The following is a 26,458-nucleotide window of genomic DNA, read 5'->3' as shown; positions in this document are numbered from 1 at the left end:
CAACTTGTGGGATTCCACTCATGACTGTTCAGCACTCTGACATGGAGTCTGCAGCTTTCACACTGTGGGTTCTGTGTGTGAGCCGGTTTGCAGGCCACATACAGCTATAGGGGTAGATGCCTACCTGAGTGTGTTTGTGTATGATTGCTGGTTGGGAGGGGTATCCCAGGAGTAGATGGGCTGCCTACCTTGTCATCTGTGCCATACAGTCACATGGTTATTGCAGATGGCACAATGCTTTTAGGGCTGCAAATTGTCCACACCAACCTCTACAGTGGCTGACAACTGTTGGCCTTGTAATGTGGTTGTTGGGACATATGCTAGGTCATCAATAGAATAACTTAGCAAAACCAACCGCTCCAATAGAAATATAATACTGTAGCAAAACCCACCCCCCAATGGATCCTGTTATTACGCAATCACAACAACAACAACAACAACAACACACACACACACACACACACACACACACACACACACACACACACTTGCCAGTACTGAGATTATAACTCCTATCTATGTATTGCTACTAAAGTGTTACACTTTTATCGCACATGCCACGGAGCTTACAGGGTGGATGTCTCAAAGTACTTCTAAGGTGAGGAACATCACCAGCCCTTGAAAACCATGACATTGGGTGATGTAGTTGGTGAGAGATTTCATAAAATAGTTTACTCTACACACAAACACACACACACACACACACACATTTACATTTGCTAGGAGTGAAGTTAGGTACTTATAAGGTGAATAAGATCTGCAGGACTGCTAAAGTAGGGCAGTGAGAAGTGTACTAGGTGTAACTGGGGCCAAAATCTTTAAGCTAGAAACACATATCTATAGATATATATATATATACACACACAAACATGCCAGAAATGAGATTCAACCCCCAACCTATGCAGTTATTAATACTACAGTGCTACGCATTTGTCCCATGCGCCACAGAGTTTATAAGTAGGACTGTGTCCACACATACTTCTAAGGTGAATGACATCATCATCCCTTGTAAAGTATTATACTCTGAAATGTACTGGGTGTGTATGGACACAAAATACTTTAACCTACAGATATATACACACACAAGCAGACACACTTTTGAACTTACCAGGACTGGGCGTAGAACTCTTACCTTGCTAGTTTGCTACACTATAGTATTATGCAGTTATTACACACACCACTGAGGTTATAGAGTTGAGAGCTGCCCAAAGGGATGTTTCTAGGTGGCTGACATCAGCAAGAGTGCTAAAGTAAGGCAATGGGAGGTGTAGTGAGTGTGAATGTCCTCAAAATCATTCATCTACAAACACACACATTTTAACAGTTGCCAGGACCGGAATTAAAATTCCTGACCAACTAGTTTGCTACACTATGGTATTACGCAGTTACCACAAGTGCCACAGAAGTTATAGGGGTGAGAGGTGCCCAAAGGGATATTTTTAGGTGGCTGACATCAGCAGGAGTGCTAAAGTAGGGCAATGGGAGGTGTAGTGAATGTGAATGGCCTCAAAATCATTCACCTTCAAACACACACACACACACACACACACACACACACACACACACACACACACACTGACATGGAACTTTACATTCAACAGGACTGAGATTAGAAATGCTACATGAATACTTATTGGTACTATAGTGTTCCACAGTTATCACAAGCAGCACAGAGCCTATAGGGCTGAGGCCTAATAGAAGATATTTCTACGGTGAATGACATCTGCACATCATGTGATATAGGCCAGTGGGATGTATAATGGGTGGATATGGACTAAAACAGAAATTCCTACACAAACACACACACATTTGCCAGGACTGGGAATAGAACACCTACCTAGCTGCTTATTTTCTCCAGTGTGTTACATACTTATTGCATGCACTATTGAGCTTACAGGTCTGATGCTTTTCCAAAGGTACATCTAAGGTGACATACATCTGCAGATCTTATGTGATGTGTACTGGGTGGGAAAGGCCTCATAATGGAATTTTCTTTGTCACTGTCTGTCTCTTCCCCATGTCTCAGTGTGTGTATGTTTGACATATTATAGTATGCTGGCCTTAGATATTATTACTTTTATTTTTTATTTAACATTTGTTAACTGGGAAAGTCCAACTTGGGACAAAGCCAATTTTCAGCAAAGGCCTGGGGAGAAATGCTCCAGATCCATTTCTTTGTAATGTGGGAAGAAACCAGAGTACCCAGAGGAAACCCACAAAAATGCAGGGAGGGCATGCAGACTCTGCACAGAAGTCACTCCAGCCGAGACTCAAACAGGAAAACCTCTTGCTGGGAGGTGACAATGCTACCGCTGCACCACTGCACCATCCAATGTGTGTGTATTCCTGTCCAATGTGTGTGTGAAGAATAGTGTACAATTTGGTGTGTGTGTGTGCACAGACATCTGTGAATAACAGTTATCTATAGTCCATTGTGTTGTCAGACATGGGCCTCATTTCTCTAAGTGTAGGAGCATGCACAGTATGACCTTCTATACTGAGTGTGTGAATCCATTCCAGGGAGAGTTGTACTCCAATCCAGGGTTTATGCTACAGCTACACCTAGGAACCTGTTTCTGCAGGATATCTGTAGATAGGTTGCCAATATGGAGACACAATGGGCCAAATATAGGGGGATACTGTTACTATTGCTGTCTGTGCTGCTTGTGTTTCATGATTGGTGTTAGCATAGATTTTCAGACATATGTACTGTTTTACACTGTGATGTATTATGTCATCAACTACTGACAGGTATTCTTTGCTCACAGTTATTTACCAGAGAAATACAAGATGAATGAAGCTGAGACCAGTATTCTTGGCTGCAGCCTAGACATTCTAGCACACTCCTGCCATTGTGGAGGGGTAGCTACAGACACTTGACTGATGGGTCTGTGTAAATGGTCATGCATCTTGGTAGTATGCTGGCTGGGATCCCCTTCTTGTACATATATCAACTTAATAGAATGGTCATATCCTGCTGTGGCCACACCTTTTAGTTGTACAGATTCTTCACTAAGGTTATCCAGAGACAGGACTCATATCTGGTCAGTTTCCCTTCACATATTGGTTTACAAGCAGGTTTGTGACTATTCATTAATGGGTCTGCAGTCAGGGGTAGTACGGCCAGGCATTGAAGTTTCAGACTTCACACACTCCATGACATCTATGCTTCTACACCCCCCCCCTCTGTTATTCTATCCTCTTCCTACACTATGTGAGCAATATCTGAGAAGTATCCCTATAGTTGGGCCTTTCTCCCAGCAGTATTTATGGTGTGGTCCACAGTTCTTGCAGTAGGACATGGGGAGGCATGCTACTGGCATTTGTCAGCATGGCCTTGTTTTCTGTTTACTGTGTTAGGTTGTTAGTTAGGACCCCATGAAATTCCATACATTGACACTATGGGTGAGACATGGGCCTTTGCCAGAGGACTGTAGGCCATTTGAGAGTGATGCAGACCATCTGTAGCAGGCCAGTGCATTTTGTCACTCATATGTTCCCAGGCTGCAAGCCAGTGGATTCCCCTGGGATGACAGTGGTATGTGGGTGAGGTCTTACTGGCAATCCTTCCTGTTCATATTGATCCATCAGTCTGGATGTGGGCAGGGTGCTGCTTACAGCTAGAGACACACCTGCATAGGATGCCTATTCAGCATGCTGCATCATGTGGGTATTCCCATACAGAAGTGGGGTCATACTGTAATCATTCCCAACAGCAAGGGAGATACCTGTGGCTGATGGTGGTGTGAGCTGAGTGTATGTGTGACATGGAAGCTAATGGCACCTGACTCACAGATTTACCTGGGACATTCCCCTTATTCTGCCTTGTGTGTGGACATCGGTAGTCTGTCATTACTTTATAACTGTGTCTTTTGCGGCCTGCCACTAATTGGCCAGACTACCAATATTCCATACTAGAGGGACAAGTAATGTGATGTTAACCTCTAGGTATAATTCCAAAGTTGTGTGCTGTTGACAGTTATTTTATAGGCACTCTGTGTAGGGTACTTCCACCTGTGTGTACTGTTTCTATGTATAGCTACCCATTCATGGCCTATCCAGCTTTCCAACGGTGACAGATATTGACATATGGACAGTGAGTATGTATGACTGTTGACATGGATGTAGCTGTGAAGCAGAGTGGTTGGCATTGCAGTTGTTGGAACATGGCCCTATCGACCACAGTATTGTACGTAGGTCACTGAGACACAACCATCCAAGGCCAACATGCTGACCGCTTCCAAACAATATTAACACACAACAAACTTACCATAATGACCCCTGTGTACACATGCACCAATTTATCATGTTGATTGGGACAGCTCTGGCACTCTGATATTACTCCACAAACTTGCATGTTAATGCATTTCTACATGGGAGTGGGGGGGGGTGCACACCTTCAGACTCTACACATTTGCAATGAATGTATCGGTACTTTACTTACTCTGTTTGCTTCCATTTCATATTGTATTGTGACCTATCTTGTTGGAAGGTGGCATATCAGTAGAGTACACATGTTAGATTTAAATGGCATACATTTCAGTTTCAGGCGTCTTACTCTTCAAATCTATAATGCAACTTGCCAGACCTGCTGTATGTTTGTGTAGGTCTGGAAGGGGGCTGTTTACCATTGTGGGCATTTGAGTGCCTTAGCCCGCCTTTCTTTATGGTCATCTACACCTGTCCTGTTGTGTGAGGCTGGTGGTGTGTATGTGAACCCTCATTGACATCCATGTGTGTGACTTATGGACACCCAGTTATTTGGGCCACCACATGTACTGCAGAGGGAGTTTTCACCTTGTGTACTACTGCCTAGTATGTTGACACCAGTATTTATGGATTTCCTGCTGTTCCATACAGCTATCTGCTGCTATCCCATTCGGCCACCCAATTCCCTTGCATGCTTCCATCCATACCATAGATATCAGCATCAGAACATACTACTACATTCACTAATTGATAGGAAGAGTGACTTACCTTGTGCCTGGGGTGGTACTGTGGACGGTGCTGGAGGGCTGACTATGTTGGACGCTCACAGTACATTGCCTATACATGGTAAGGCACAGGTAGTGGCATGTTTGGCATCCCTTTTACTGTATGTGCGAATAAGAGAGTGGTATCAGTTCCTGGGTCCCTACCGTGTCAGTGTATGTGCTATGCATTGACTCTTTGCCAAGGCCTGGGCATATTGGGCATACCTCCTTCTGTCTACAGGGCAGGCTCAGGTAGTTCCTTCTCAGAGTACCTCTGTGCCTCTGCTGGCCTTGGCAATGGTGGGGGGCTGTGTGGCCCTGCCCCGTCCTGTTCCTGCTGCAGCTGTTTCTGCAAGACCATATTGTGTAGCATGACACATACTATGAACATTTGTGTATATGTAGCTGGAGAGTACTGCAAAGATCCACTGGATATGTCAAGGCAGTGGAACCGTGACTTGAGCATCCCAAATACATGCTCTATAATGATCCTGGTTTGTGCGTGTGTCTCATGGAATTCTTGTTCAGGTGTGTGTGCATTTCTGATGGGTGTCATCAGCCACGGCACCAGTGTGTAGCCCTGGCAAACCTATGATACAGCTGTGAGCAATGCCAGATGTGGGAGTCGTGATAGCGTCCAGGGTTGCCAGCACACACATTCATGATAATGCCCTGGGCATCGCACACAACCTGGCAGTTGATGGAGGGGAAGCCCTTACGGTTTATGTAGACCCTACCCCGCTCACCGGGTGGTGCCTTGATGTGTATGTGCATGCAGTCTATAGCACCCACTACCTCAGGGTATTCTGCTATATGGTGGAAGAGACGCATATTGCTGGTCAACGCCTCATGGGTGCTGAGGAAATATATGTGCTCACTGGCATGTGCTGACATGGCATCCAGGAAATGATGCAGTATCCTGGATGCTGATGCCTGTGAGACCCCCATGATATCCCCAGTTGGTCTTTGGAAGGTACTTGTGGCTAGTATTCTTAAGGCTACACATACCTTGGTATCCAATGGGATGAGTTCCCCTCTGCTGGTTCTGTGTGTGAGGCGGGGCCGGCACAGCTCGACGATTTGCTGTAGAATGTCCCTTTCCACCCTACATGGCTCCATTATCTCCAGCTCATGTAGCCCCTGGTAGGTTACCCTGGGTCTGTACACTCTTCTTCTCCTCTTCACTGTGGGCTGGTTGTCAGCATTCTCCTCCTCACCACCCTCCGTCTCTAGCACATATTGATGGAGTAAAGCAGCAGCAGCCTCTAACATTTTTAGTTAGTTTAGCCAGTTAAAACCCCCCTGTGTACACCGGTGGTGTAGAGTTTGTGGGAAAAAACAGTCTGAAAGGTGTTTGCATAGTTTATAGTAGTGTTCTTGGCTGCTGCCTGTGTATCTGGCTGATTCTGATACATTCCACCTGCCAGCTATGCTTGTTCTCCTTGATTGCCTTCCTGCTGCTGATCCCCTTCCCACTTCCTCCCTATTTAAGCCCGAGGCACGCCACTCTTACCCAGTGTTGAAATGTAAACAGTGCTGCCATTTCTTCTCTCTTTTTCTTGTTTTTGTTTTTCTTTAAAACCCAGTGTGCGCCGTGCACACCCATTTAAGCTATGTAAACAGTGTTCAGGGACATCTGACACACTCCCTTCCTTAGCTGTGCTTAACTAAAGGGCAAACACGGGCCATAGAGCTCCAATGAGCTTACAGCAAGCATGACACACCCCCTTATGAAGTCATCCAGCTCTTAGACTTGCACGGTTATATTGCTGCACCTACACAATTAGGTGCAAGCTGACACTTGGGAGAAATATGTGATTCAGTATAACTCCCCTCATTTGCATACCCCAGTGTGTAGGTCATTAGTTAATGCACTAAAATGGACCCTTTCCCCTTGACAACCAGTGCTCCCTGGTATTGTTTACATTCTGTATGCCATAGACTATAATGACAAAATGCAGATTTACCTTAGAATGAGTTTGCCCATGTTTTTTTTATAAATTTTCGGCACAATCTTGTTTGCTTAAATGGCCGAGATCAGCCAAAAAAATAAAATGCTTAATTTTCATAAAGATTAAACAATTTTTAATACTAATGGCCTTATATTTGGCCACTGGCATGTCTAATGTACATAATATGTGCTTTTTCAGGAGCTGTCATGCCTTCATTTTGTCAGTTGCATAAATGTATTCAGTTATTAATCTAATACATTTCTTTACTGACATTGTTCTAACATGGAGTCTGGGCACCTTGGTGAATCACTAAATCACCTCATTTGCAGGGTTTTCACCATCAAATGAGATGATTAGCATGCCCACGGTTTTCTGTGCTACAACAGTGTAGGGCCGCTCGTGCACATGAAAATGGCACTATCCTGAATCGCTCAGAGGCCATTTTCCATGCAGAAGCTCCTACACTGTTCCTGCACAGTAAATAATGCTTTGTGAATCCCTGGGGTGTGTGCATGTGTGTGTTCATAAGTTAAAGAATTTCCGTCCAGTCACACCCAGCACACTTCTCATTGCCCAACTTTAGCAGTCCTGCAGATATCAGTCACCTTAGAAGTATCTTTCATCAGGCCTCACCCCTATAAGCTCTGTGGCGTATGTGATAATTGCATAACAATATAGCACAAATAAGTTAGGTAAGAGTTCTAATCTCAGTTCAGCCAAATATAAAAGTGTGTGTGTGTTCATAAATTAATGAATTTTGGTCCATTCACACCCATTACACTTCCCATTGTCCTACTTCAGCAGTCCTGCAGATATCAGCCACCTTAGAAGCATCTTTCGTCAGGCCTCTGCCCTATAAGCTCTGTGGTGCATGCAATAACTGAGTAACTCTATACTACAAATAACTAGTTAGGTAGGATTTCTAATCCCAGTTCTGGTAAATGTGTGTGTGTGTGTGTGTGTGTGTGTGTGTGTGTGTGTGTGTGTGTGTGTGTGTGTGTGTGTGTGTGTGTGTGTGTATGTGTAGGTTAAAGTATTCTGTGGCCTCTCACACCAAGTACATCACCCATTCCCATACTTTACAAGGGCTGGTGATGTTCCTCACCTTAGAAGTACCTTTGAACAACCTTCACCCTATAAGATCTGTGGCACGTCCGATAAAGACGTAACACTGTAGTAGCATTAAACAGATAGGTAGAGGTTCTATTCGCCATTCTGGAAAGTGTGTGTCTGTGTGCAAGAACAACATCCTGTCTGTGGGCAGGTTGTTGATTTGTGTGAGAACCATATACATTGGGGGATGGGTTTTTGCCAATTTTTGCTGTTGCCCACCCAATACATGTCCCAGTGTCCACATTATAAGGCCCACAGTTATCATCCACTGTAGAGGGAACTGTAAACATTCTGCAGCCCTATAAGCATTGTGCCATGTACAATAACTATGTGACAGTATGGAATAGATAAGATAGGAAGCACATCTAATTCTGGGATACCGCTCCCCACTACAGAATCATCCCATACCTCCCAACTGTACAGAATTTTGCAGAATGTCCACAGGTTTGCCACATATTTTTGCTGTGTTCCACCTAAAATCTGTACTTTTCTGGCAAATAGCTGACGATTGATGTCATGAAATATTGAAGAACCATTTGAGTTCAAGACTCTACATCTACTTTTCCTGCACTGTATCGCAATCTCAGAGTTGGTATATTTAAGTAGTGGGGGTGTGGGGGGTGCAGGGGGGCTTCTCCCCCTGCCTACACCTGTAATTTTTTTTTGTTCTAAATTTTTTTTTTATTTAATTTTGACTGTTTCTTGGTTCGATGCACAAGGTTTGATCTTTATGCATTCGATCCATTAAACAGTTGAGATTATAATATAGACCCATTGTTGGAACCATGGACATTAACTCAGTGCCAGATGATGTGCCACCATACACTCTGGGTACAAAATGGTTCCCATAGAGGAATACATTGATGGTAGTTCAATGAACACTGATGTTGGTATAAGAGAAGTGGGAACACAGGTTGACTGTGAGCTCTCTGTTGACCACCACAGTGCCAATGTCTTCCGAAAGTCCTTCCATGTGTCACTTCTCCTAAGAGTGTTGAATCCTGGAAGTAAAAGGACAGTGTTTCCCTGTACTCTCCTCTCAGTAGGCCAATCAATGTGTACTATGACCAATTTGCTATGTACCCCACTGGACACTTGCAACAGGAGGGGCTGCAAATGTACCTCACAAAGAGGATCTTAGGTATTACACACTTGCCCCATATGAACAGACTCCAATAACTCCAATAAATCTCTGTGTCATACTAGCTACTTAGGAGCAATCTCTGCCTGACCTATACAGCCATGTCTGATCTAAACCTGTCAGGAATGCTACATCCGTAGAAAATAATCTGTCCACACAACATGCCCCAGATACCTCAACCCCATCCTCACAATCAAAAGGACATGCTGGGGGGACAGGTTCACAACCCAGAGACTGGCCACGCTATGGAATAGACGTCACATACATGTCAAGCAGAGCACATCACTAGCCCTCTTCAAGAGGAATCTGGAGGAGTGGATGGGGAATAGAATACCCACTCTGGGGATCACTCCAGTGACTATACTCGGTAGACACACTGAGGAGTATCGTCAGGTGGCATGATGCTAGGGTATTCCTATGGGGTAGCCTTGTAAAGCCTCCATGGCCATTTGCCTGGTAGACACCTATGAAGCTGTGAACCTATGGATCTCAGTACTGGCAAATGTGTGTGCAGTGGTGTGTATAGCAGTGGCTGTGAGTGTGTAGACTTGTATGTGACACTATTGAATGTAATGTCACACCCAGTACACCCACCATTGCCATACCTCACAAGGCCATGTGATGCTACTCACCTTACAGGTACCTGATAACACTCCTCACACTAGTAGTCCTGTGCTGCCTGCAATAACTGCATAATAGTAGTGTGGAACCACAACCTGATGGGTAGGGGTTCCAAACACAACACTGGCAACTGTGATCCTGTACATGAGTGTGTGTGTGAACAGTACTCTCTGTGTGTTTGGTTGACACAATATCCTCTGGGGTTGTGGGCTTCAGCAATCTGAAGTGTGTTCCACTCACTACACTTACCATTGTCCACTCTACAAGAGCTGACGTCAACCACCACAGAATTATATACAACCCCTCAGCTCTATAAGCTGTGGGGCACATGCAATAGCTGTTAGACCTGGGAAGTGTGTGCAGAAACAGCTGTACCTCGGCTATGACATGGTCGATGTGTTACCACACTGCCATACCCCTCATTGGTGATGTCTGCAGGGCCACATCCTGCTGACACAGACACCTGGAACACAAACAGAATACAGCATGTGAGAACACAGTCACTTCGTGTTACCAACAGCAATAATGCATCATGGCTGAAAAGGTACACACACACTCGGATGTGTACCTATTACAAATGCCAAATGACAGCACCTTCTACAGCATTAAATAGCTACACTCTACTAAAGTCAACCTGTGCATCAGACCCATACTAGCATGCCCCTGCATCGATGATATGTATAGCAGGGATGTGGAACTGGTATCATCATATGCACAGGGTGTTGTGTGAGTTTGCCAGAAGCCTATGCTGGGCCATATGGTTGACATCATGTGTCTGTGTGTTTGGGGGGTGTTCATTAAATGGGCTGTGCAGGGGTGGAGTGCGTGTGTGGAGGTGACTTGACTGATGGTGATGTGTGTGTGTTTGGATGCACACAGTCATGCCATGCAGGTGCCCTACACAGGGGTATTTTGGACAGCTGTGTTCTGTACATGGCAGGGTGTACAGTTAACTGTCTCCGGCCATAGACACTGGAACCGGGCCTGCCAGTGTCTCACCGGCACCACCAGGGCTGAGCCCAGATGCAGTACTTCTCACCGATGGTGACTGCTGCCTGCTGCATCCACGTCCCTGCTGGGACCGGCCAGAACCATGTGCCCATTGCCTGCTGCGTCATGATGTGGACAGCACACCCCCTTCAGTAGTGCCGGTGGTGCTGCCACTATGGGAACGTGATGGTGCATGGCCACATAGAGCATCAGCTGATCGTGGTGCTGCCCTACATCCACGTGGCTGCTGGCCATCATCCACCAAATGCTCAAGCACAGATATTCCATGGTGTATGAATGTCCCGGTCTCCCCCCACCATCTATCCATGTCCGCATACTGGCCACAGTTTGAACTCTTATGTTTGGTGTCTTACACATTTTATGTCTTTGTCAATTCAGTACCATACTCTAAGGATTGCAGTCAGTAAATGGTAACATCCATTTGTGTTTCTGACTTCATATCCCTCAGAACGGATATGTCACAACACACCCAGTTACACCAGCAACCTTCTCAGTTTATAAGAGCAATATGTCAAGTAATGCCCCTGTGTTTAGGCCTCTGTCCCCCAAGTATGTCCGGCTTTGCCCAGATGTCATGCAGTAAGAGGTGGATAGGTATGGTATATTATTTAGTGACTTCATTCCCAATATCATCCCAGTAATGTATCCGAATGACAACCATGTTATGTGCAAGAGGCCTTATGTATGAGGACAAAGCCTGGACATTCTGTGGTATTCTGTACAGTTGGGGAGGTCTGTGTATTTCTGGTGACTGTTGACAGACTGTCAGGATTATGTAGCAGTGTACTGTGAATATGTTAGTTGGCCTGTGTTTATAGGTTCATAGGTTGGTACTAGGCTATCGGCCCTAAGGCCTATGCAAGCCTAGCCATAACAATTCCCTGGAAATTTCTTCCCACAATGTTTACTTCTCTAGGCCCCTGTCTAGCCCTGACTGACATGAACACCGGGGTGAATTTCCTATCTCCCATCCAATCATCAAGGTTCCTTTTGAAGAGGCCAATGAGGCACTCTGCTTGACATGTATGGGCAGTCTATTCCAGAGTATGGGGAGTCTCTGGGTCAGGAACCTATCCCTCCAGCATGTTTTGTTCATTGTGATGATAAGGTTTAGATCCCTGGAGCGTGTGGCTCTGAGGGATTAGGATTTCTTTAAGTTGAGCATGTCCAACAGCTCAGGGTTTGACATGGCCTTGTATGTTAAGCAGAGATCACCTCTGAGTAGACAATATACAACAGAGTATAGCTGGAGTTTTTTTAGACGGTTGGCATATGGCATCTGCTTTAGGCCTGTGATTTTTTTAGTGAGGTATTTCTGTAGCCTTTCCAGCTGTTGCAGATGTCTTGTGAGGTACATACCAAAAGGGGCATTATATTCTATAATGGGTCTAACGAGGGATGAGTACAGTGGGACAATGACCTCTTTTTTTCTAGATGAAAAGCCCTTAGTGATGAGGTGTGCCACATAGGAGGATTTCCTGACTATTGTGGTGATGTGGTTATCAAAGTGAGACCACTGTCCACTTGTGTCCCTAAGTCTTTCATCACACTTTTGATGTTTAGTTTCCTGCCACCTATGTGGTAGTTCATGGGTACATGTTTTTTTCCAAAGGGGATAACTATCCATTTCGTGGCATTAAGCTTGAGCCCATGGCTCTGGCACCAGGCATCTGTTTCTGTAAGGCCCTTTTGTAGAATATCCACATCCTTTGGGGATTCAATAATGGCTCCCAGTTTGCAGTCATCTGCAAACTTTGTTAGCCAGAGTCCCTTAGTGCTGGCCTGGACTGAACCCTGAGGTACTCCACTTGTCACTTGTCTGGAGCTGGATTTGGAGTCGGCTACTTTTACAGTCTGGGTTCTGTCAGTAAGCCAGTTGGCAACCCATCGAGTGATGTAGGGATTTATGCCCAGCTTAGTAAGTTTATCTGAGTGGGGGATGGTGTCGAAGGCCTTGGCGAGGTCCAGATAGGCTGTGTGGACCGCCTTACCCTCGTCCACAGCTCTGGAGACCGATTTGAAGAAGTCAATCAGATTCAGGAGACACGATCAGCCCTTCACAAACCCAAACTGGGTGGGGTCCAGTGTTTGAAGGTTGCCAATGTCTTTGTTTATAAGTTCCATGATAATGCATTCCATGCCCTTGCAGATCAGGCTTGTCAGACTGATGGGACAGTAGTTCCCGGGATCCAAGGCAGATCCTCCCTTGTGGAGCGGGATAACTGTAGCTGTGCACCACTCAGTGGGCACGAAGCCTGAGGTGAGGCTATGATTAAACATGACACTTAGGTGGGATGCCAGTTCATTTTGTAGTTCATGTAGTACACAGCCCGGGATGTCATCTGGTCCCATGGATGCTGTATTCTTGGCTTGGGAGAGTGCTATTTCTACCTGTGTGGCTGTGATTATCGGAATTTGTCAATCTTTTGGTATTGAGATGGGCCCTTCAGGGGGTGAGACGGGGGTGAAGTTGGCACTAAATCGATCTGCCAGGATATTGGCAATATCCTTGGGATCAGTATATTTAATGCCATTCTGTTGTAGCTCAGAGCAGATCTGAGCATTGCCTTAAAGATTCTTGACATAACTATAGAATGCCTTGTGGTTGTCTTTGAAATCTTTGGCAATTTTATTTTCGTAACTAGCTTTTGAGGATTTTATGAGGGATCTCAGCTTCTTACTGAGGCTGGTGAGGGAGTGTTTTGCATCCTGGGACTTTCCTCTTTTGTGCAACAGTTTCTTCCTTCTGTTGTAGTTTGTTTATAGCAGGGGACCACCAGGTTGGCTTCCTTTTTTGGAGAAGAGCATCTTGGTTATATTTGGGATGGCACAATTCATGCATGGGTGGATGTGCTCGTACAGTGCCTTAGTGTAGGATTCTGCAGTTGAACTTCCAGATCCTGTCTGCGTGGGTGTTGTGAAGTTTGTCACTTCTGACTTCAGTAGCATGAAGTTGGCTTTGGAGAAGTTTTTTAAGGAGGTTTCCTTACTGGGGGTGGGTGGGTGGGGGTGGGATGTGGATGTCAAGGGTGATTTGCTTATGGTCAGACCTGATCAATGAGGGGGTGACCACTGGTGTGGAGCATCTATCGCCCATGTTGGTAATGACCAGGTCTAGGATATTGGAGCCCCTGGTGGGACAATGGATTAGTTGATCCACGGCATTGGAATTTATGAATTCCAAGAACCGTTGGGAAAAGGAGTTGGCACCCGAGTAGTTTTCCCAATTAATGGCAGGGTAGTTGAAATCACCCAGTATTCGGGTGTTTGGTTGTATCTTAATATTTTCCAGTATGTTTAGGAAGATGTAGTGAGAATCTTGGGGTATGGTGGGGGATCTGTAGTAAGCTACAATTTGGATTGCAGTCTAACCTAGTGTTAGTTGCACCTGGGGAATTTCAGATGCATTGTGTTAGGCAACTAGCCTGGAGGTATGAATATCCTTGGTGAATATGGACACTCCTCCACCTTTAGTGTTTCGGTCTTGGTTTTGTGGCCGAAATGTGTGGTAAGAATTGTAGCCTGGTATTGCAGGGGTACTCTCTGGAGCCTTGAATCAGGTCTCAGTCACTGCACAGATATCGATGTTCTCCATTTTTAGGAGTGCCTCGAGAGAGTACACTTTAAGGTTTAGACTTCTAGCATTGAGTAGCATTACTTTCAGATTTTGCATGCTTGTATCTGTTACGGTGGTGGTTTTATCCTTTGAACCTTGCCTAAAAAAGGCACTATAGGGGTGGCAAGAGCTTTAGCCAGTAACCTGAATCCCAGGGGTGACAGGTGCAGACCATCTCTGGCAAAGCATCGTGGTTTGTTGATCATGTCTTCCCAGGCAGGCAAATACTGGATCCCCTTTGAATGACACCAGAAGCTTAGCCAATTGTTGAAGTCAATCATTTTGTCCTTATACTGTGGTGTCCTTCTGGGCGAAGGCAGGATGCTACTCAGGGCTAGGGTCATACCTGCCTGGGTCACATGATCCAAGAGCTCTTCCATGTCTCCTTTCATGTAGTCCAGGGAGATACGTCTCAAGTCATTCACTCCGGCATGGACAATGACAGAGTCGTATTTGTACTTGTTGTGAAGTGACTTGAGTGCATGCATGTGTAGGGGGGGATAGATGTAAATGTTATGGTTCCTCTTCTGTCTATGTATGTTGCCCCAGTTTATGGTGCTCTATCAACTGTACATGTTTGTAGGGGAGGACTGAGATATGTCCCGTACCATGTTCACTGTGAATTGGGCCAGTACATGTAAGAGTAGTGTGTGATTGGTAAACATGCTGATGGTTTTAGGCAAGGCTTCCAGCTTAGAACGTTTAATATAAGAAACACACAAGCGCATTCATAAATTTGCTTCTTCAGGTTGAAGAAGCAAATTTGTGAAAACGCATGCATGTATCTTATATTAAACATTCTAAGCTGGAAGCTCTGCCCAAGTCCTTCTGTTTACTTTTGACTGTTGCAGCTTTGGTTTTACTTGACAAAGGCACCCGGATTACAGTAGTGTTTGTGGTTTTTTTCACTATGCTGATGGTTTTGTTCACACAGTCCTTATACTGTACTGTTCATTTGGCTTACCAGTATGTGACTGCGGTGGACTTGGTTTTGTGTATGCATTTTCACACTGGTGTCTGCTTTTCAGTGCTGTTACATCCCTGTAGTGCCTGATACCTTTACAAATACGTGTGTAATTCCCCATACAGGATTTGGGTTATTGTGTCAGTCTGACTGTAGTTTAGGCAGTGCTTGGTAACATGCCTAGCAGCTCAGTGTAGCGTCCCCACTGTGATGTTATGTCCAGATATTTTTGGAATGTACTGTTGCCTGGCCCCAATACGTGTTGTGAATTACTGACACGTCAGTGGGATGATGTGAGGTTTTAAGTCACTAACTAGTGGGAAGTAATTGTTTTTTTGACTTGTGCTATATCAGTCAATATATATTAGAACAGAAAGCAGGGTGTTACTGCAGCAATTGTGTCAGCTTATCTACTCCAAAATTTGAGATATGTTCCCATCTTCATGGCTTCCACCCTCCACTTTTTCAGGCTTGCTCTGGACTCGTTGCACCAAGGGGTTCTGAGAATACCACTCAACTGGCCAGGCTGTGTCTGAATGTCTAAGTTTACTGCTCATATTTCTGGTCTGTTCCACAATTTCCCTAATGTTTTAATTCTCTGGTACATCACTGTGATGATGTCAGTATTCCTGTCAGTAAGCATTGACACAGGTTTCATTTTTCTGAACTCATTTCCTTCAGAACATGTGATACTCTAGCAACATTCCACATTTATAGTTGCAGTATTTACATTATATCCCTAGTTTTGGCCCATTGTCCCCCCATTATTACAGGCATTGGCCAGAATTCTTGCAGTAAGAGGTCGAGAGGTATGGTGCTGGTGTAGGACTCCACTACATGTTATGAACACACACACACACACACACACACACACATATATATATATATATATATATATATATATATATATATATATCTTTGCATACAGCTGTATACACATATATATGTACATATTTTACATGTATATACTTTATATGTATATCTCTAAACACAGTTATATATACTTTTTCATATGTATCCCACCATACATATCTTATACATGTATATTTATATATGGAAACATAACGGATTCTACACTGAAACTATTCAGTACCTGCAACAGTGATTGCTACAGCTCAGATGGTGTAGTGGTGCATTACTGTGACTATTGTGTAGAGGGTCCTGGGTTCGAGACTTGGCAGAGCTGGTTATTATGTTGCTGGGCAGAGCAGTGTCTGATGGAGTCAGAGTGATTAAAGCAGTTGTAAGCAGCTTTAAGTGGGTTTGAGCGATGCTAAGCGATGCCAACAGATGGTTATATGTGAAAATGCTTAATCTGTGTAGGCATCGCTTAGCGTCGCTCAAACCCACTAACCTAAGGTTGGCAGTGCTTAAGAGGTCCTGTTGACCACTGCTTACCATTGTGCCTATCCGCTTAGCTGGGCTACTCAGTGCTTAGCATTTCTATTTAAGCAATGCTTACACCAGCTAAGCATATCTGTGTACTACATAGCATTGCTCAAATTTTATTTTACAGACCATCAGCTTTATGGGATTGCTTCATCATTACTGACATATTATAATTTTATGCTTACCTTCCCTGACATCCCCCTATGTGTACCTTTCAGCAGCATTGAGCCCTGTACATTAAAGTACAAAAGCCTAGTTAGGCAGAAGTTCTAACCTCAGTTCTGGCAAATGTGTTTGTGTGTGAATATATGTGTAGGTTAAAGTATTTTTTGAATTCTCTCACCCACTACATCACCCATTGCCATACTTTACAAGGGCTGGTGATGTTCCTCACCTTAGAAGAACCTTGGGACAACACCCACCCTATAAGCTCCATGGGGCGTGCGATAAATGCGTAACACTGTAGTAGCAATAAATAGATAGGTAGGCATTCTAATCTCAGTGCTGGCAAGTGTGTATGACAACAGTATCCTGTGTGGGTGGGTAGTGTGTTTGTGTGAGAACAGGATCCATCAGGGGGTGGGTTTTGCTAATTTATGTTGCCCACCCAGCATATGTCCCAACGTCCACATTACAAGGCCAACAGTTGTCAACCACTGTAGAGGTAGGTGTAGACAATCTGCAGCCCTAAAAGCAGTGTGCCATGTGCAATAACTATGTGATAGTACGTAATAGGTAACAAGACAGGCAGCCTTTCTAATCCATGGAGACCACTCTCCACTCAGGAATCATACACAAACACACTCAGCTAGGCATCAACCCCTATATCAGTAGGTGCCTCGCAAATTGACTCACAGATAGAACCCACAGTGTGAATGCAGTGGACTCCATGTCAAACCACTGACCAGACACGAGTGGAGTCCCACAGGGTGTGGACCTGGGTCCCCTCATGTTCGGGATCTACACCTCTGAGGTCCAGGTCAACACAAAGGCACCGTGGCTGACGTTTGCAGACAACTGTAAGATGGGTGCTTTCATTACCCCCTCATGTGAAGTTGACATCATGTACAAAGGCCTGAGACCTATGACTGCTGTCAGAACCCTGGACATTAGCTCAATGCCAGGAGATGTACCGCCACCCTCTTTGGGAACACCATGGTTCACTTGAAGTAATACATTGGTGGTAGTCTAGTGAACACTGACATTGTTATAACAGAATGAGGAACACAGGTTGACAGTGAGCTCTCTGTTGACTACAACAGTGCCATTGACATCAGAAAGTCCTTCTATGTGTTACATCTCCTAAGGGTGTGTAATCCAGCAAGTAAGAGGCCATGGTCACCCTGTACCCTCCCCTCAGTAGGCTAATCAATGTGTATAGTGGCCCATTTGTCATGTACCCCATTGGACACCTGCAACAACTGGAGAGGCTGAAAATATACCCCATAAAGAGAATCCCAGGCCTTACACACATGGCCTATATGGGCAGACTCCAATAACTCCAAATAATCTCCATGTCATACAGGCTACTTATGTGTGATCACTTGCCTGACTTACACAGCCATGTCTCACCAAACTCTGTCAGGAATGCTACATCTGAAGATACCAATCTGTCCACACAACATGCCCCAGAGACTTCAACCACATGTCCACACTCCAAAGAACATGCTTGAGGGACTGGTACACAACCCAGACACTGTCCACAGTATGGAATATACATCACATACATGTCAAGCAGGGCACATCACTGGCCATCCTCAACAGAAATCTGGTAGAGTGGATGGGGAATAGAATACAAACCCCTGGGGATCACTCCAGTGACTATACTCATTAGACACACTGGGAACTATCGTCAGGTAGCATGATGCCAGGGTATTCCCATAGGCTAGCCTTGTAAAGCCTCCATGACCATTCACCTAGTACACACCTATGAATCTATGAACCTATGGCTCTCAGTACTGGCAAATGTGTGTGTGTGTGTGTGTGTGTGTGTGTGTGCGCATTGGTGTGTATATCAGTGGTTGTCAGTGTGTAAACTTGTATGTGACAGAGTATTATGACTACTCTCACACCCAGTACACCCCCATTGCCATACCTCACAAGGACACATGATGTTATTCACCTTACAGGTACCTTGGTACACTCATCACACTAGTAGTTCTGTGCCACCTGCAATAACTGCATAACACTGTGGTGCCACAACTTGATGGGTTGGGGTTCTGAACCCCACACTGGCAACTGTGATCCTGTGTGCGCACACGTGTGTTGTGTGTGTGTGTGTGTGTGTGTGTGTGTGTGTGTGTGTGTGTGTGTGTGTGTGTGTGTGTGTGTGTGTGTGTGTGTGTGTGTGTGTGTGTGAATAATAATCTCTGTTTTTGGTTGATGCAATATCCCCTGGGGGTGTGGTTATCAGCAAACAGAGGTGTGTTTAACCCACTACACTTAACCATTCTCCACTCTACAACATATGATGTAAATCACCATATACCTATATACAACCTACAGCTGTATAAGCTGTGAGGCACATGCAGTCACTGTTATACAGACCTGGGACATCTGTGTAGATACAGCTGTACCTCACCTATGACATGTTCAATGTGTTACCACACTGCCATACCCTTTGTTGTTGCTGTGTGCAGGACCACATCCTGCTGACACACAGATGTCTAAAGCACAAACATAAGGCAGCATGTCAGAACACATTCACTCAGCATTACTAGAAGCAGTAATGCATCATTGCTGAAAAGGTACACACACTCACTGATGTGTACCCATTGCAAATGCCAGATGACAGCGCCTTACACAGCATTACATAGCTACAATTTACTAAGTTCACCCTGTGCATCAGACCCATTAGCATATCCCTGCATCAATGGTTTGGATGGCAGGGATGTGGCACAGGTATCATCATATGCACAGGGTATTGTGTGGGTTTGCCAGAGGCCTAGGCTGTGCCATACAGTTGACATCATGTGTGTGTGTTTGGGGGGTGTTAATGACATGGCCTGTGCAGGGGTGGTGTGTGTGTGTGTGTGTGTGTGTGTGTGTGTGTGTGTGTGTGTGTGTGTGTGTGTGTGTGTGTGTGTGTGTGTGTGGAGGTGAGCTGTTTCTGATGTGTGTGTGCTTGCATGCACACAGTCACACCATATGGCTTCCCTACACAGAGGTTTGTTGGACAGCTGTGGGTTGTACATGACAGGGTGTACACTTCATCATTTCCGGCCACGAACATGGGAACCGGACCTGCCAGGGGTCTCACTGGCACCACCAGGGCCAAGGCAGAAGGCAGTACTACTCCCCGATGGTGACTGATGTCTGCTGGATCCACATCGCTGTTGGGACCGGCCAGGACCATGTGCCCATGGCCTGCTGTGTTTGGCCTGCTGTGTTGTGGTGTGGACAGCACACCACCCTCAGTAGTGCTGGTGTTACTGCCACTATGAGAGCATGATGGACAAGGACCCCCAGCTGATCGGAGTGCTGAGCTACAGCCATGTGGCTGCTGCATCTCCCCTGCCATGCATTCAAGCACAGATACTCCATAGTGTAGGAGTACCAAGGCCTCACCCTACCTTCTAGCCATGATCTCATTGCCCTCACATGTGACCGCAACAAGTTCCTGGATATCACCACAGACACAAGGGAGATGTTCTTCCACAAGCCTGCACAGTTGTCTGGTGTTATATTCATTACATCACTGTGCATCCATTAAGGCCCGAAACATGCACCTGGTAACTGTTGCAGTGGCACTTGCAACATGGTTTGATGGGCAGCAATCCTCCTCAGAGCACCTCTGCCCATCTGCATGTGTGGGACCTCGCCAGTACTCTGGCTATGGCTAGTGCCTATGCCCTCACTTGCCACAGTCACCACACTTGCATGATCCATGCCAGCACCCAGCTGTCCTTCAACTATGGCCACTGGTGATGGTGTATGTGTGGGCATTTTGACTGTGTGCAGGGATTGGGATGACAAAAGTGGGATGCCAAATGGTGACATTGCTGTAGCCCCTAACAAAACCACCTGTGCCTCACTAGGGGTGTCATCCTGGACAGTGTCTCCATAGAAACTGACATCAGATTCATAGCGGAAGGGACTGCAACCACCATGTCCACCTGTGAGGAAAAGACAACATATGTAAATTACTAATGGCACTATAAGGTTTGCTGGTACACACACACACACACACACACACACACACACACACACACACACACACACACACACATGTACACACATGGGGTGTCCCAGAGGCATTCCACAGACCTCACATTAGGCAACTGGTGACATTCAATATACACAGTCAGACCAAAACAAACACTCTGGACAGGCCCTCAACATCATGCAGTGCATACCTTTCAACTTACTCTTACTACTAATATACACCACTGGGATATGTGAGTGTTGGTAGTAGGTGGTGAACCTTCACCTAGCACACACTGCACCCATGTAAACATTATGGCTGTTCACCTGTACAGCACTGTGGCAACACCTATGGAACATACCTACAAACTGTATAGAGTTTTCAGGAATGTCTACATATGTGGCTCATATTTCTTGTCTGCTGCTCATAACTCCTATGTTTGTCTGACACATTACTGGTTTGACCTGTGGATTGGTGACACTACTTAATGTCATACTGTGATTTGCAGACATCATAACCTGCAGTACATGTATGTTAAAACAAGGCCAGTTACTCAAACAACTTCCCAAGCTTACAGTGGATATAGTAAGTGTACACACCACTGTTAACATGTCAGGATTTTGACACATCACATAAGACACCAGTAATATTGCCATAACATTTCCACCATTTAATATGACACATAACCTGGGCTGCAGTGGTGCAGCGGTTAGCGTTGTCACCTCACAGCAAGAGGTTCTCCCATTTGATTCTCGGCTGGAGCGCCTTCTGTATGGAGTCTGCATGTCCTTCCTGTGGACAAGTGACGCTAAAGACATGCAGGTAGGCATGAGCATGAATGGGCGTGCCTTCTTTGAAGGTTGGGTGTTGGGCTGGCAACTTGGCACCGTAAAGATCCACTGCCAATCATGAGCGGATCGAAGTTCCACCGTGGCGACCCCTAACCAGGAAAAGCCAAAAGACATCAATATGACACATAACCTGTGCACTCCAATTGAAGAACATATACATCAGGCAGGGGTAAGATATGGCAAATGCTATAAATACAGTAGCCGGGTTGCATGAGGGTGCACACACGTAAACTAATACTTTGTTAAAGCACCTGTTGATCTCATTACAGCATTCAGTCCTCTTGGAAAGGTGTGTATCAGCATGGCACATCTTGACTTGGCAATGTTTGCACACTCTCCCTTGCAAAACACCTCCAACTCTCTGACTGCAAGGATATCCCCTGTGCACAGCCCTTGTCAGGTCACCCCAGAGATTGTCTATTGTATGTAGGTGTGGCCTCAGGCTGGGCCACTGCAGAATGTTGATTGCTTTCTGGTGAAGCCATCCTTTTGTTCAGTTGGATGTATGGTTTGGGACATTGTTGTGTGCAACATTGGAATTCCTCCTCATCCACAGCTATGTGGCAGACACCAGAAAGATTACAGCCACAAGGGACCAGTGTTTGAAACCATTCACAATCCACTCCAAATCGGGTACAGCCCTAGTTGCAGCTTGTGAACAGTAACCCCAAAGCAGGACACTGACATCAACCTGCTTCACTATGGGGGTGGTGTTGTTCTGCTGATGTGCAGTACTATTACAGGGCCAAACAAACATGACCGAATTGTGGACAAAGAGAGTTTAACCTTGATCTCATAAGACCTTAATACATTTCCACACATGCTTTTTGAAAAGCTGATGTATTGTTTTCCAGGCGTTACCCAGGACTGGATGTTGTTTGGTCTGAGGAACTGCTGCCGTCTTCCAAACACACTGTGTATAGCCAAGACACATGGCGATTATGGAAAATTGTCACATGTAGTACACACACAGTACTAGGCAGAGATTCCTGAAACTCCTTCACTGTTTCTGTTTGGATCCTGACAGCCTCCCTGGCCAGTTTTGGTATTGTATTCTCAATATACTTGTAGGGATGTCCACTTCTTCACAATGTCACTGTTGCACCATATCTTGAACACCATTTGATGACTGTCTGTACTGTGTTCCATGGCATATGCAATGCTGTGGGTATGTTTCAGTAGCCTTTTCCAATCTGACACCTTTTTAAAATGTGATCTCTTTGCAGCTTGTTAAACTGTATATGAACTATTGCTTTTCCTGTAGCAGGCAACTGTGGGTCTATGTTAGAATAATCCTGGTATGTGAGCTGACCGATATTTGCAGTTAATCAAAGAGTCTGTAATTGATGTCAGCTGTGTACCCAATATGATGTACTGCTGTGGTTGTAATGAATGCTGCTACACCACAGTATGAGCTCCATCCTGTGTAAACATATGCATCTAGCTTCTTGGACTATTTCTATGTGACATACTTGTTCCCCTAACAGATTTGTTTGTTTTACACTTGCATTGTACAAATCATAGTTCACATGAAAGGTTGGATGGATGTGGTCTTGTGTACTGTGCTCACATTTTCATATATCACAAATACCTGGCGTTCGAACAGGTGTGTACACCATTCATATGTACTGTATAACACTGATTTATATAATATGTCCCTAGTCTTGGCCCTTTGTCCCCACATTTTGGCAATCTTTCATCCAGATGTTCTGCAATGACAGGTTGTGAAGTATGCTACAGATATATGACATGTCATGCAAATAGGCCCCTGTGATATCCACTGTGACACTATGCAGTGAACCCCACCACAAGTGATCATGCAGATATTGCCAAATGGCTGACTGTAACAGTTGTGAGCATGGTCACATGCATGACTTTAACATGTCTGGGGTACTGGTGAGCTACAACAGGAAATTTCCATACTTACTGGCTTCAGGCTGCTGTACCACGTGTAGACCAGAGGAACCTAGGTAGGTGTGAGGGAGAGGTACTGTCAGCAGATTCACAATAGGCATTGGTACAAGATGAATGCTCTGTTTCTGTACAGGTACAGTATACACTATATTACACAATTTGCTGTCCTTCGCCATAGATGTGCACTTGTGTGCATTACTAAACCCCACCTACTAATCCATTTTGCACTGACATATGCATCTAAACACTCTATGGAAGACAGTGTAACTGCTACCTCATTACATTGATGTGGATGTGCACTTTGGCCTTACCTGGACACTCCTTGCCTGTTGCCTGGGTGCCACCCACCTCCACAACTGATGTTTCCTGCATATGCAGTTGCGTGGGGGCTACCCCAAGGATGGCAAGGAGCTACTCAGTTGCCGTAAGTGGGGCCTGTGTACCTGGACCCCCACCAGTGGCAGTACAGTCCCTTGCTAAAGCAGCAGCCCTTTGCCAGGCATGTCGGATCAGGTCAGTTGCTCTATGCCTGACCTGATCATAAGTGTGCCCATGGTGGCCCACGATGTTCACTCTCTGGGTAATATCCTCCCACATGGCAGTCCACTGCCTCTGATTTTGGCAGCCATGGCTGAAAAGGATGCCACAGTGTTGGAGTATGACCTCGGTTATGGGCGCTGACTCTTTAGCGGTATAGCTGGGTTGGCACTGCATGGCACCTGGAAGACAAACAGGAAAACACATCACAGGACCTCAGACATTGCCCAGAGTTCTCTACAGAGACAGCACATGATTAGCCACTACATATAAAAACATCATACCCCTGTACCTAGTAGCACTGTATGAACATGCATTGTACTCCTGGTCCTGTTGTGTCATGTTCCCCCCAATGAGGGTCAGTACATTGCATAAACCACCATTCACGTTTGTGTAGAGGGATGACAGTGGCCGTGTTCCTTGTGGAAGGGATGTCAATGGTGCTCAGGCTTTGCTTGCATACAGTGTGTAATGGAGTTGGAAGCATATGGCTGGGTTCATGTAGGATGCAGACAGGACTGTTATCAGGCCTCATGGGGAACTTGCTTTTGTTAACTTTGATTAGGCAGTATAGGTTCATAGGTTCATAGGTAGGTAATAGGCTATTAGCCCTAGGGCCTATACAAGCCTAGCCAAAAACGTACCCTGGCTTTCGCCACCCAAGAAAATTATTTTCCTGTGCCCCTGTCAAGCAGAACCACAGAAGTGATCCCCGGGGTGAATTTCCTATTACCCATCCAATCATCAAGATTTTTCTTGAAGAGTGTTAATGAGGAGCTCTGTTTGACATAGATAGGTAGTCTGTTCCAGAGTATGGGAAGTCTCTGGGACAGGAATCTATCCCTCCAGCATGTTCTGTTTATTGTGGTGACAAGGCTTAGGTCCCTAGAGCATGTAACTCGGAGGGATTGGGATTGCTTTGTATGTTAGGCAGAGATCGCCTCTGAGTAGGCGATATGCGACGGAGTAAAGCTGGAGTTTTTTGAGATGTTCTGCGTAAGGCATCTGTTTGAGGCAAGTAATCCTCTTTGTGAAGTATTTTTGTGGCCTTTCCAGTTGTTGTAGATGTCTTGTGAGGTACATACCAAAAGGGGCGTTGTACTCTATAATGGGTCTAATGAGTGATGAGTAGAGGAGAACAATGACCTCTTTTTTTCTGGATGAGAAACCTTTTGTGATGAGGTGTGCCACGTAGAAGGATTTCCTGACCACTTTGGCGATGTGATTATCAAAGGAGAGACTACTGTCCACCTGTGTCCCAAGGTCTCTTATCACATTTTCGGTGTTAAGTAGACCACCGCCTATCTGGTAGTTCATGGGTACAGAATTTTTACCAAAGGGGATGACAATGCACTTTTTGGCATTGAGCTTGAAACCATGTCTTTGACACCAGGCATCTGTCTCAGTGAGGCCCTTTTGTAGGATGTCCACATCATTAGGAGTTTCAATTATGGCTCCTAGTTTGCAGTCATCTGCGAATTTAGTTAGCCAAAGACCTTCTGTGTTAGCCTGTACTTCAGAGAAGTAGATACCAAACAGGAGCGGACCCAGGACTGAACCCTGTGGTACTCCACTTGTCACTGGTCTGAAGTCTGATTTGGAGTCTGCTACTTTCACAGTGTGGGTTCTGTCAGTAAGCCAGTTGGCAACCCATCTTGTGACATGGGGATTTATACCTAGTTTAGTGAGTTTATCTATAATCCCAGAGTGGGGGATGGTGTCGAACACCTTGGAGAGATCTAGATAGGCTGTGTGAACCAACTTACCCTCATCCATGGCCTTGGTGGCTACTTCAAAGAAGTCTATCAGGTTTAGGAGACATGATCTACCTTTTACAAACCCAAACTGTGTGGGGTCCAGGGTTTGGAGATCTCCAATGTCTTTGTTTATGAGTTTTATGATGATACGTTCCATGGCCTTGCAGACGAGGCTCGTCAGGCTAATGGGGCAGTAGTTCTCGGGGTCTGTTGTGGCCCCTCCTTTGTGGAGTGGGATAACTGTCATGGTGCACCATTCAATGGGCACAAAGCCTGAGGTGTATGATTGAACATGGTACTTAGGAGGGGTGCCAGTTCATTTTGTAGTTCATGTAGAAGGCAGCCTGGGATGTTGTCAGGTCCCATGGATGCTGTGTTCTTGGCTTTGGAGAGTGAAGCTTTTACCTGTGCAGCCGTGATTACAGGAACTTTGCATTCTTCCAGTATAAAGATGGGCTCTTTAGGGGGTGAGAGG

General features: G+C 45.3%; 1 long non-coding RNA gene across 1 annotated transcript in view; it reads right to left on the bottom strand.

The window, feature by feature from the left end:
* The window catches only part of LOC122813057, a 42,906-nt gene extending 18,866 nt beyond the window's left edge, over positions 1–24,040 (bottom strand). The window contains exons 1-2 of the long non-coding RNA XR_006366633.1: positions 24,001–24,040; positions 23,703–23,741 (exon numbers count right to left, since the gene is read on the bottom strand). This is a non-coding gene — a long non-coding RNA (uncharacterized LOC122813057). The remainder of the gene's footprint in view (positions 1–23,702; positions 23,742–24,000) is intronic.
* Between the last annotated feature and the right edge of the window lie 2,418 nt (positions 24,041–26,458).

This window comes from Protopterus annectens, chromosome 10.part0 (assembly GCF_019279795.1).
Source record: "Protopterus annectens isolate FY-2018-M chromosome 10.part0, PAN1.0, whole genome shotgun sequence".
Taxonomy (NCBI): Eukaryota; Metazoa; Chordata; order Ceratodontiformes; family Protopteridae; genus Protopterus; species Protopterus annectens.
The sequence above is the reverse complement of the archived record's forward strand: the minus strand, read 5'-3'. Positions and strand labels throughout refer to the sequence as shown.